This window comes from Dipodomys spectabilis, unplaced genomic scaffold (assembly GCF_019054845.1).
Source record: "Dipodomys spectabilis isolate Male_0828 unplaced genomic scaffold, ASM1905484v1 ptg000170l, whole genome shotgun sequence".
Classification (NCBI taxonomy): domain Eukaryota; kingdom Metazoa; phylum Chordata; class Mammalia; order Rodentia; family Heteromyidae; genus Dipodomys; species Dipodomys spectabilis.
In genome coordinates, this window is record NW_024870847.1 from 1280407 (window position 1) to 1293003 (window position 12597).

At 34.2% G+C, this 12597-nt stretch overlaps 1 pseudogene; it reads right to left on the reverse strand.

Moving 5' to 3' along the window:
* Positions 1-1817: 1817 nt before the first annotated feature.
* On the reverse strand, positions 1818-1917 carry LOC122119489 (annotated as a pseudogene).
* Positions 1918-12597: the final 10680 nt, after the last annotated feature.

Below are 12597 nucleotides of genomic sequence, written 5' to 3' on the forward strand. Positions count from 1 at the left end.
ATAATTCTACTAACAGATCTGACTGAAATCAGTTGAATCACACTTTTCCTATACAATGAAGGAATAGGTCCAGGCTGGGAAAGCAGCTACAGAAGGCAGGCACATTGTATCTGTGACAAAACTTTGTGGAAAATGGAATCGAGGATTACTTACTGGTGATTCGCTTGCACTTGAAGCATGATTCTGAACTATTGCTTGCTGATTCTGAACTATTGCTTTGATCATTATATTTTCCAAGAAGAAAAAGTGAAATTTAATTGATAGTAAAGGACTACTAACACATTTTGACTTCTCATTAAGCATCTTCAATCATCAAAATCACTTGAAGGCAATAGACAGGCCTATTTTTAGATGAAAACAAGTGTCTTTAAAAAAAAAAACAAGAATTTAGGTAGTCATACAAAGGACTTCTTTTACTACTGCATTATACATTTTTTTCTAATGTTGGATACCAACATTAGAAAGCTACTAGAAAGCTCTTAAAGCCCATATGTTGAATAGTGAGTTCTCTTACACTATAACATGGTATTTCCCAAATCATTTACAAAGAAGGCATTGTTTCCTATTTTCTCGCTCCTAATATAAGCTGCACATGAAGACAGCAAGGGTCCTAATGTTCAGACAAGGAACAAGGTGAAAAAGTGAGGAATGGTATCAATTTCAAGAAAAAAATGGAGTAGGATCCAAGCAAATTTCTTCTTTGGGATGTCGAAATTAAACGGTTTACTATGGTGTGGAGACTACTTTCCAAAAAGGCCACCCAGATGAATACTAGGGATGAGGATGAGTATACCCCTCTTCATATGGAAGCCTAGAGTGGACATTTAGACATTGTCCATGAGTTGGTAGCTCAAGGCAGATATTCATGCAATAACTCTGAATGGCTGACACCCCTGCACAGTGCTTATATGTGGAATAATACCAGAGTGGCAGATACCAATCCCCAAACTAAAGGCCTCTTGTCTGCCTTGCATGTTGCTGCTGGGAATAGAAATAGAAAAGATACTCTGTTGAATCATTATATCAAACCAGGTTTGAAGAACAGCTTGGAAGAAACTGCATTTAATATTGCCAAAAGGATAAGTATGTATCACGACCTCTTTGAAGTTGTGGAAGGCTGTACAAATTGTTCTCCTAAGTCGTAATGGTTTGGTTAAGTTTCTTAAATTTCAAAAATGCCAGTCCATCCTTTGTGTCCCTATAATTTTTTTCACAATACAAAGCAACAGCAATATCTTACTTTAAAAATTCATGGATTCCATGGTATTCTTCCAAGTGATTTGCCTGACTCTGATGTCAAAATGTATTCAAGAGTTTTTTGTATACATCTATAATGATTTCTGCAGAGTTTGTGATTTTTTTAATCAGAAATAATTTTAACTTATCTGTTGCAATGAATAGTATAGAAACTAAAGATGTTCCTAGTGCTTTTGGGAAAAAATATATCTATGTTTGTACAATATCCATAATCTATTTCATTCGCTCCTAGATATAATATTTTGAATTCTACATTTTTATATAATGTATAGTTTCATTAATAAATGTGTCCTTTCAGATTGCATTCAATATAGAAGAAGTTTAAGATTCCATTTTTCCTAGGTCCTTATATTATTTTATTTCTTTGGGATAAATTGACAATGTTATCTAATTTCAAGTTTTGTAAAGGTTATTCTATGTAAAGACCTTTCTAAGGTGAAGATTTAATACACTGATGTCAAACTAACCTTTAATTCTATGAATTACATGTATTGTTACACTTGTATTTTTGTAATCAACTTTTTAATAACTGTTTTTATATTTCTTGCATCAGAAGAATGAAATATATGGAATACTTCACAAATTTTCATATCATCCTTGTGCAAGTGCCATGTTAATCTCTGTATTATTGTAATTTGGGTAGACCTGCTGCTGAAGCATGTAGTGCCCTCTAAATTTAAGTACTTAATGATGTAATCTTTATACAGGCATATATCCATGGTTGCCTATTTGTAACAAGGAACCCTTATTGTTCCTTAAAATGCGATTGATCTTATTTCTCTAAAATTCTGTGTATAGTGGAAAAGCTTATATCATTTGGTCGATTGATCATATTTACAATTTTTTGTCAATGACTATTTTGTCATTTTCATTTCAAATTTGATCATACTTTGAAGCCTTTACAGCTAAGTCCAAAGGTGATGGCTTTTCAAGTACTTATTTATCAACTGAGTTAGCTTTGTAGAGCTAATGGATTCAAAGTAAGCCTTGCTTGAGAGCTACTTCTAAACTTCTGCAGCTTAACATTTCCCAAATGAGGTCTTGCTGGGACAAATGTCTACCTGAACCTTTAACCTTCTTCCTTGTAGGAACAGACCAACCAAAATATCTTACCTTGACAGCATAGCTTGTCTTACTGGAACAAAACTAACCTTAGTTACAAGGGATCATAGAGAGATGAACAGTTCAGACAGAATTGTTCAGAATGGAAGGTATTTTGTCAAAATATAATTGTTTATTATACTTATCATTTCAAAAGTAGCTAAAGCCAAAAAGGTGAAAAAATTTTCATATGCATGATTACCTACTCTCCTGGCCTGTCTAGCATCCAACCAGGCAGGAACTTACACTACTGACTCTCTATCACCAAATATTTCCATAGCTCCTGGAAAAGTCCATGTTTCTCCTCGATATTAGGCCTTAAATTGGTAATGTTTTAATCACAGTGTTTCCTCTTGCCTCTAGGCTGTAAATCTACAAATGGTAAAGCTTTAAGTCTAACTCTACCAAACACTGAGGTAGAGATAATGGAATAATACTTTAAAACAGAGTTGCCTCTGATTCCCTAACCACAACACAACAATGCAAAACAATTTTTATATTATATATACTTATATATTTTATATTTATAAATATAAAATTTGTGCTGATTTTAAATTTCACAGAGTGAATCTTAATAGAATTGATAATTTGACAAATATATTGACATTTATTCCGATAAATAGAATGGAATATAAATAATTAGATTTAGGATATATATTAGAATATAAAAAGTATCAATGCAATATCTTCGGTATAAACTTGTGATAAGTTCTAAGTGTTTGTGATCTTCTGAATTCACATGGTAATATAACAGTCTTGTTTTCTGCTATATAAGGGATTTTACTCTGATGCTCTGTTTATTGTTTTAACTCGCTGGTCCCAAAGTGTTTTCTCCATATTTCTGAAGCATTCTTACTGATTATACACAAATTTTGCTGATATGATGTCTAAAAGCTATTATTCTTCTGAAGGACCCACGGATCCGAGGATACAAGTTCCCAGTTATCTGTATCATCAGATAACAAGGGCAAGACTTCTCACATAGGCCCATGCAACATGCCAAAAGAAAATAATTGAAGACATCTCAATTTCTCATTTCCTATAATATTTCAGGACCCCAATTCCTTACAAGAATTAGCAGAATTCAATTGTGAAATGCAAGGCAAGTTAAAATGAAAGATGAGATCACAAAATCTGAGAGAAAGTACTGTAATTCAAACTTTCAATTTACAGATGACCAGCCCATATGAGTGAACAAAATTACAAATGAACAAGATTATTTTAAATACCCCTCTCCTAATGATTAATGAAAGATTTCAGTGCAGCCTAAAAATAGTTTCTGAAATGATAGATCCATAGTTGCCCTACCAAGTCTAGGAATACTTGATTTAAAGATCAAATATAATTTAGAAAAACATTAACTGAGAAGATCCTTAGTGCTTCAAATCACTGGTACTTCAGTAAAACTAGGTTCTGTAGTATAAAAAAATGTTGTCATTCTCAAACCAAAGATAACCTATATTTAATCTCCTGAAAGTATATTCATTTTCAAACTATTTAAAATCACATTTGCCAAAATAACACTTGACAAGTAGATGATAGTGACATTACAAGGTTTTCAAGTGTAGGGAGCTAGTTACAATAGAGTTGATTTACGTACCCAGCACCAATAGCAAACAAGTTCAACCATTCATTAATGTGTAGAAATAGTACTCCCCACCATTTGTGCTGTTCAGTAGGTGCCTTCCAGAAATGTGTTAAATAGATCAGCCTCCCATATTTCAAACCCAAATATTAGCTAATAAAGTAAATTTCATCACATAAGAAGGTACATTTTAAAAAGTCACTAATAGATGCCCTATCATGTGTTGTTTTATATTTTCCCTATCTGTCTAACATAGTAAGAAATATGACTTTAAGTTTTGAATATGGGTACTGATGAGAGATGTGACAAAAATAAAATCTGTATTTTATTTCTGTCATATTCCTCTAAGTTGTAAATTTTAGTTTTCTTCTTTTCCCAAAACTTATAGGTAGTACAAAAAATTATCCTATGTAAAATAAAATAATCATACACCATTGTACAAAGCCATTTATAAAAACTGGTAGTTAGGAATAAATTCTAAGCCATTTTTAAATTTTCTTGTTGACTAAAGATTAATCTTCCAAATGAACGAGAATAAAATCATGTCTAAGTGCTTCACATCTCCAGTCTTGCAAATTGTTATTGCAGATGAATGAATTATGGAAATATAAGCTGACATCAGTTCAAGTATATGTGGGAGTGAAACCCCATGGAATGTACATAAACCTTTCAAAGTATTAACAGGCAGTTTAACAGAATGACTATCAGGAAATTGAAACCAGAGAGGAACAATAGTAAAGAATTAGAATGAATGAAAAATGGAACAAGGGGCAAGTACAGCTAGAATACTCAATGTACATATGTAATAAAGGAAGTGCTAAATCTGAACTCAATCTTGGAGAAAGAGTTGGTTGACACTGATAGAAGGAGTGACTCTGATCCAGGAGCATTAGACAATTAGATGGACATATTTAATTGTAACACACTTGCACAACCTTTTGAAATTCAATTAAAAGAAACAACAAACAAAAACACACAAAAATGACAACCAAACAGCAATCTCTAGAGAGTATGAATATGACCTCTCAAAATTTTAAGCAGTTAATGAAGGCAGTCTTTGGAAAAGCAAACAAACTGTTCAAAGAGGGCAGTTTGGGGTAGGGGAGAATTTTGACCAGGTTTAAAAAGATTGTCTAAGGTTATAAATCACCTATATCTTCTGCAAATATTTTCTTCTACGAGTGCTTTGTCTGAACTGGATACTCCAGTCCTGAGTCACACTTGATAGCTTGTGAAGACAGAATGGAAGAAACAAGATCAAGAACCTATTACTCCACTGGAGAGAAAACAGTCCTCTCTGTTTTCTCTCAATCTCCTCACTACTCCATTTTCATACTTTTAATAACGTCAAGTGATTTTGAATTATATCTTTCCTTCCTTGTTCTCACAAAGTAATTGTTCAAAATAATTCATTAAATATTATTTGCCATTATTTTCTATCATGCTGTTTACTTGTTCAAGCGAGTCCATTAAACTTCCCCTTTTCTTTTGGTTGCCACGAAAATCCAACAACTATGTTAATGAGGACCAACGCTAATGCAAAACTTTGTCTCCAAAAATCCAGTCCAAGAACCTATAATCACAAATATTTAGCTATAATTTTTTCTTTTTTCTTTTACCTTGAATTCTTCTTGTGTCTAAAGTGCCCACAAAAATAAGTACTCCACCACTTTTTGGTTCAATCACTTCTAACCTCAAAGATATATTTTGCTAACAAGATGCTGAGAGGAAACCTAAGAATACTCCACTTTTATCTTCTCTCTTAAAACTTTTATCTTCTCTCTTAAGACTCTCCTTAGATACCATATCAGGAACAGTGAAGTTATTCTTTGCAAAATTATTTCAATAGGTTATTTTCCTCTTGGTCTTGTATTTGCTCAACATGATGTATGGAGAAGAATAGAGTTAAATCACCAATTCCTTGGATGATATTCTCTGTTACAAAGGACAATACTTCTATGTCCTACTTCTATGTCCTCCTCTTAGCTCTTGCCTGATTTCCAATTAATCACAGGTTCTTGGCTTCAATTCTAGTGAAGCTGAAGCACTATAAAGCGTCCCCCACTGCTACATCTTCATGGTTTATCTTTGAAAACTCTTTTATTTGGAGGTGGAATTTATTTTCATGTCTTCATTCAATTTGTTCTGCATTATACTGAGCCAAATAAGCTCTGTAAAATCACTTTAGGTAGCAAAAACATTAACACAATCTATATCACTATATAAAAATATTTTGGCCCCCTCCACTGCTGAAACCAAAACGCTTAGCGAGGGCTTCTAATAACGTGTTTTCTTACCTTTTCTATTTGCTCAATTCTTTTCTGATCCCCAAACTTTTTGGCTTACGTAATAAAAGAAGTTTTCACTATCTCATGTTAATAAGAATATTATATTTTTGAGCTACTTAGAAATGTGAAATCATTGAAGTATTCAATCAGATTTTTTTCTGTGTTTCAGTGCTTCACGTGCAAAGACATTGTGGAAAGTATTAAAACAGAGAAGTGTAAACTCAATACATTCTTTCATTGTGGAGGACACTTTCTCCCTAAATATTTTGACCCAAATAATCTTTTTAAGAGAATTACTGTTTAGTAATTAAAGGTCAATTCACAAATTTTGATGTCTTATTTTTTAAAAAAAAAACTTTGAATTTAAATTCCCCTACCACCTTGTTTCACACAGTAAGAGTATATTTCCTAGGTAAGGACAATTCTCATGGGAATCTACAGGATTTACAGCAAGGTTTGTGAGGTTTGTTTGTTTACTGTGAAAATGAGCCACCTTACCCACATTGCTCCCTCTCAGCTAAGTCTCCATGGATTTCTTTGCATGAAAGCCTATTTTCCCAGGCAATTTTAAATTTTCTTAATAGGCTAAGTTAAAAGTTAGAACAATTAAAATTTACCTGTCATAATTTTAAAACACTTTTGAAATTCCTTTATCAGAATCGCAAATTTACCAATCCTAATTCCACGTTTACCATCAAAAACAGTTAACATGTTGTTTTCATGATATAGTATCCATGAAACTATTATTTTCCAGTGGCTTTGTTATGCATATACATGAAAATATAAGCTGATGCTGAGCAAAATGAACTCCAAGATATGGAAAGAGATATTTATTTGCAGTTGTTGTTTTTAATGTACTATGTGATTTCTATTTTCCTTGGGTTTTTCCCCTATGGTATAACTCCTACTGTGTTTGATTTTGGTACCCTGTGTATTGTGTATACATTTACCTTAATTGGGGAAGGGAAGAGGAACAACAAAATGGCGAGACATAGGACAAAAGGAAAACCAATGCAATAGCAATACTCACAAGAAAATATGTTGGAAATGTACATTACAACGTGTGAGGGGTTTGGGTGTGAAGGAAAAATGTGAGAAAAAATGAGAGAGGGCATAACAAGTTTGAAAAGTTATGTATTCAGTGCCTTACAATTGCTAACCCACTGCACATCACTTTCACATTAAAATTAAATTTAAAAAATAAGCTGCATGAAATAAAATTTCACTGTATTGATATAGTAAATATTATTCTTTATATAGTAACTTTTTAAAAAATCAGTACTATTTGGCATATAATTTGAATTAATTACCCCTTCTTTATCAGAGGGCCATCAACTTGAATGTTATCCAACTAGATATTTTTTTCACAATATACTTGCCAATATTTTCAAAAAAGAATAAATTAGTACTTTCTCATACTAAAAGCGAAAACCATTTAATTCTATGGAAACCCATAACTTTTAAAAGTAAATAAGTTGTTAAGAGGACAGAATATGTGTGTTCTTCAAAATTCCTATGACTAATAACAACTCACTTTCAAATTCTCAACATTCCATACCTGAGAGATTCAAAATAGTACCTGTTTGCATGTTATGTAATTCTGCAATAGATTCATTTTCCAATGGGGTGTTACAGATTGAGAAGTGAACAGAAAAATAGCCATATTCTGGTATAGGATAAAACAATAAAGCATCGGTTATAATTAATTTTTCAAGAGTAAGCAATTGTTTATCAGATTAAGCTATTATTTCTATGACCATCAATTCCAAAATTTATGCCATAAAATCATCCTAGACCAACAGTTTCGAACTTGTAGGGTGCACCTCAAAATTCCCTTAATTCACATCACAAATAGCTTATCTCTATTGGGAAAAATACTACACCTTGCTAATGTGATGCCCTCCGTGTTCTGGAAAGAACACCACAATATACTGGGTTGCATCATTTTTCCTTCACTGGTATTCTTGCAAATATTATTTATATTTATACTTTTTTACTATCATAGATATTCAGGATGCTAAGATTGGAAGATTACAGTTAAAAGCGCACCCAGGCAGGAAGGTTCCCTAGATTCTTATCTCCAATATACTTTTCAGCAAAAGCCAGACACAAGTGGTACTGAGGTTGAAGTGGTAGGGCACAAGCCTTGAGCTTAACAGGCTCAGAGACAGTGTCCAGGTCGAGAGTTCAAGCCTTATGACAAAGCAATAAAACAAAAACAAAATTAAAAACAAACCCAAATCCTAGCATTTTTCTCACTGTATACAGAGGCACGTAATTAAGGAAATTGCTTCCTGTGTTACATACAGGTAGAAGAAAGAAGATGTCACACAAATATTCTCTTCATACCATGTTATATTAAAGCATCAAAAACTGCTTTTTCTAAATTTATAAATTAATATCATCAATTTCTTGGCAACTCGGTCTAAATTATTCACATTATCATTTTCTACATGAACAGTTAGAATTATCTATTAACTGAGTTCTAATTATAACTCGCTTGAAACAATATGCTAGGTAAATAGAATGCAAGAAATATCTGTAAATTTGTCAATTAAACCCTCTACCTAAAAATAATTTTGTAGTATCCTATAGAATATGAAATTACAAACGAAACCAAAATATTTTTTGAAGTCTAAACTCTAATTTAGCAAGATCTATAAAGACCTACATTAGGTGATCTTTGCTATTCCTCCAGGCTTAAGCTTTTGTAATCCTTCATCCTTTCCTAGGAATCTAACAGAATGATGATTACTTACTTTTTCAAATTTTGGCTGGGAATCATGAACCACTTTGCATCTAGGAATGTTCTGTAATGAAGTGCGCATTTAAAACAAAACTGAGGAGGGGCTGGGAAGGTGGCTCAGTGGTAGAGCACTTGCCTCGAATGAATGAGGCCCTGGGTTCAATTCCTCAGCACAACATAAGCAAAAAGGAAAAAAAGCTGGAAGTGGCACTGTGGCTCAAGTGGTAGAGTGCTAGCCTTGAGCTGAAGAGATGAGCGACAGTGCCCAGGCCCATAGTTCAGGCCCCACAACTGGAACCAAAAAAAAAAAAAATTAAAAAAAGAGTTAAAAAATAAAAAATAAAATAAAACACAACTGAGGATTATATACCAGTTGTATTTCAATAGAAAACTTGGCTTCTCAAAACATAATGAAGAAATTAGTCCAAATTTCCAACTGTTTATTCCTTTCTTGTTTGGTTTGTTTTATTAAGACAAAATTATACTACCTGGTCCAGGGAAGGTATCAGTAGTAATTCCAGTCTCTGATCTCCTGTCAGTTTGAGTGCTAGAATTCAAGGCTTGTATCACATTGCCCCACCATAGTTTCTTGGTTTATTTATTTATCTGTTTATTTGTTTATTTATTTATTTTTGGCTCCGGTAATGGGGCCTGAACTTTGGGCCTGGATGCTGTCCCTCAGTTCTTCAGCTCAAGGCTAGTGCTCTACCACTTGAGCCACAGAGCCACTTCCGGCTTTTTTCTTTTTGTTATGTGGTGCTGAGGAATCAAACTCAGGGCTTCGTGCGTGCAAGGCAAGCGCTCTACCACTGAGCCACCTTCCCAGCCCATTCTTGGTTTATTTAATCTAGATACAGACTATCAATTCTGAACTTCTCCAGTGATATTATCCACTAGACTTCTCAGACTGTTCTTGCACTATTTTCAAAGATGTTCTAACATTTGACACAGGGTATGAACATTTTCAAATGCACCTGCCGGGTCTCTGATTCATTCCTCCATGGATCCAATCACTTTAATATTGATTACTTGACTCTCTTACTATCTCTGGTCTCTACTTATGTAATATTCTCAAACTTTTTTGAAGAAAGTTCACTGGAGGTCTTTCTAATATTAAAAATTATCACTTGATTCTAGTCTTACTCAGGACATACTTTCTATTGTTTTCTAACTTTTCTACATATTCTGAGAGTTGCTTCATTTGTGTATATGTGTGTGCACATATAAGTGCCTCTGTGTGTATGTGTATGTTTATATGTATGTATGCAAAAGCTCAAGTTCTTATTCATCACTCTTGCTCATGCCTGTTATTCCATCACCTGAGCCATTCTTCCAATCTAGCTTTTGGCTGGTTAATAGTGTCTCAAACACTGTTCTGCCCAGGCTGGATGCAATCTGAACTTCCCAGACTCCTTTACATACTTAGGTTTCATTTATCCAGCCGAAACATCTTTTAAACTACAAACATTTTTGTGAGTGTAAAGTCTAAGCTGTAGCCCAGATTTTTAACTCAAGAATTCATATAAAGATAGATGAACATACACATTACATATGCTGAATGTACACTGTTAGAAATGTGATCCTAAGCTGGGTGGTGGTGAGATCTGAGGATTGGGGTTCAATGCCATCCCAGGTAGGAAAGTCCAGGAGACTCTTTTCTCCAATTTACTGCAAGAAAACTGGAAGCCGCACTGTGGCTAAAGTGGTAGAGCATTAACCTTGAGCGGACTAGCAGAGGGACAGTGCCCAGGCCCAGAATTCAAGTGCCAAGACCACCACCAACAAAAAATATATAAGTAAAGGAAAGAAAAAAATGTGATCTTATCCACCAGTTGATGGCTAGTATAATCCCTGCTCTCTCAAGATGGAATTTTTTCCTTATTAAATCCATGCTCTTATATCTGACTTGCATTGGAAACAGAATTATTCTTCCATTCCAATTTCTACAAAGTTGTGTCATTAGCAAGTGTGATTAGGAAGGGAGTGGCCTCATACTTCCTGTTCCACATAGGAATAATACTTTCTCTATATCACTCTCATAAATCTACATATTGGACTTGGCTTTATTGTTTCAAGGTGGTCTTAATTGTGGAGTCTTCTATAGTGTATTGAACCCTTATTTTTAAACACAAAATTTCTCTTTCTCTTATTATTGCTATAGTTAACACAAGTTAACAAATTTATGTACACTTGGGAAATAATGTGCAGCACATACACTCACAAAAAAATGATCTGAGAACCTTCTTCCTCTTTAAAATTCGCCTTAATTTACAGAGAATTTACAAATTTTGAATTCAATATACTCATGAATAATGTATTTATAAGAAATATAAATTTCATATTTTCTCTTTACTAAGTTGTCTCTGAAACACGTGTTACATCAGCTCCAAATGTGTTCTTGTATTATTTCAGTGAAGCCAGAAATCATTCATTATACCTCAAGCAGCACCATAGACTGTTTCTGGAAGTAACTGTTACTGGATGTGGAAACTGATCGCAGTAGAGGAATGGAACATAGAGGATTGACAAAGTTCAAGTTAACTTGTGCTTTCCTTTTTACTGTAAAAGAAGAGAATCTGAAGGCTTGAAGGAAACTCTGTCCCTGACTTTTTCTAGTGTGTGTTTTTACTTATATATAATTTTTCTGTAAACTTCTAGTTGAGAGTATTACAAAAAGATATAATGTGCCATTTGATGGCCAGCATAGAACAAAAGGAAATAACGTTGTTTTAAATATGTTCTTCTGCAGGGGCTGGGAAATTGGCTCTGTGGTAGAGCACTTGCCTTGCATGCCTGAGGCCCTGGGTTAGGTTCCTCAGCACCACATAAGCAAAAATAAGCCAGAAGTGGTGCTGTGGCTCAAGTGGTAGAGCGCTAGCCTTGAGTTGAAGAGCTGAGATAAAGCGCCCAGGCCCAGAGTTCAGGCCCAAGACTGGACCCCAAAAATATTCTACTGCAAAGAAACAAAGACATGGATGTTTTATAGTGTTTTTTGGATGGATATTTCACCCCTGAGATGATTCTTTTGTTGCAGGAGTCAGTTATCAATTACTTTAGTTTGGTCCTGAGTTCTCCAGAGCAATAAGGATTCCAAAAAACATCCAGTGCGTATGATCAGCAAAAGGAGCCACTTCTCAGACCAATACTCCTTTAAGGAGGGTCCCAATGAAATATCTGGTTTTTTGTTTGCTTTTGTGTTTAGCATGTGTTGGTTCTGGGGCTTGAACCCAGAGGCTGGACCCTGTCCCTGAACAGTTTTCTTTCCTGCTCACCTACCCCCAAAGCTAGTACTCTACTGCTTGAACCAAAACTCCACTTCTGGCTTTTTTGCTGTGCAATTACAAATAAGAGTTTGGCAGAGTCTCCTGCCTGGTTTGGCTTTAAACTAAGATAGTAAGAAAGCCAAGTGACATCAACTATATAGACTTCTCTTTTCAAGCGAGAAATATTAGATGAAGTTTATTGTAAAGCTAATATTTTACAAATTTTTTTCTTTCTTTATTATTGTGAGCATACCATACAGAGGATTTACAATTATATGGGCAAGATAACGAGTACATTTCTTATCAATCATTGTTGCTTCCTCTTTGTTTCCCCTTCCCATCCCTTCCCATATTCCC